The 696-nt window shown below is 73.6% G+C and overlaps 1 protein-coding gene across 1 annotated transcript in view; it reads left to right on the forward strand.

Moving 5' to 3' along the window:
- The first annotated feature begins 270 nt into the window (after window positions 1–270).
- Window positions 271–696, forward strand: part of Keap1 (kelch like ECH associated protein 1) — a 9,706-nt gene continuing 9,280 nt past the window's right edge. Inside the window, exon 1 of the mRNA XM_055601421.1 lies at window positions 271–521. The gene's annotated coding sequence lies outside the window, so the exon portion shown is untranslated. The remainder of the gene's footprint in view (window positions 522–696) is intronic.

Consider the following 696-nt stretch of genomic DNA (forward strand, 5'->3'; position numbering starts at 1 on the left):
AGGGTGGCCCACAGCCACCTGTGACTTCGTTTGGGCAACGCAGGCACACGGGGCGCAGACACACTCGCAGGCCACACACCCCCGTCCACGCAAAGTAAACTGCAGATCGAAATAAAAGCATTAAAAAGTTATCTTAAAAATAAGATTGTATCTATATACCAGGTAGACGCGTCCGGCCGGGCGGCGCGGGGCGTGGGAGGGTCCGCAGGTTGAGCGGGAGGAGGACGGGTCAGCCTAGCCCGGAGGCCGGCTGCTAGGGCCGCCCAGCCCCACGCCCTGCTCCCTCCGCCCGGCACCTGCAGGAAGGGCTGGAACCGCCTCTGCGCGCCCGCCGCCCGCTTCCGCCCTCCCGCTCCTCCCACGCGTGCCGCCCGCGACCCCGCAGCTCCGCCGTGTCCCCGGCCCGAGGCCCCCCGGGTCCCCCGTCCGGCTCTTCCCGGAAGCGCTGCGCGCGGTGGCTCGGCGGCGCGGATTGGACGCGTGGCACCCAACAGAGACACCCGGGGGTGGGTGGGACGGAGGTGAGCGAGCGCCCGCCGAGGATGCGGTGGGGGAGGCAGCCCCGGGCGCCGCCCGCGGTCGCGCGTGGGGCCGTGCCCGCGGGGTGTGGGGGTGTGTGGCGGGGGGGGGGGCGCGTGTCCCTCCGAGCGCGCGCCCGGCCGCCGAGCCCGGCCGGCGGCGCGGGGTGCTGGGTGG

Source organism: Psammomys obesus, unplaced genomic scaffold (assembly GCF_907164565.1).
Source record: "Psammomys obesus unplaced genomic scaffold, mPsaObe1.curated_primary_1811, whole genome shotgun sequence".
NCBI classification, from domain to species: domain Eukaryota; kingdom Metazoa; phylum Chordata; class Mammalia; order Rodentia; family Muridae; genus Psammomys; species Psammomys obesus.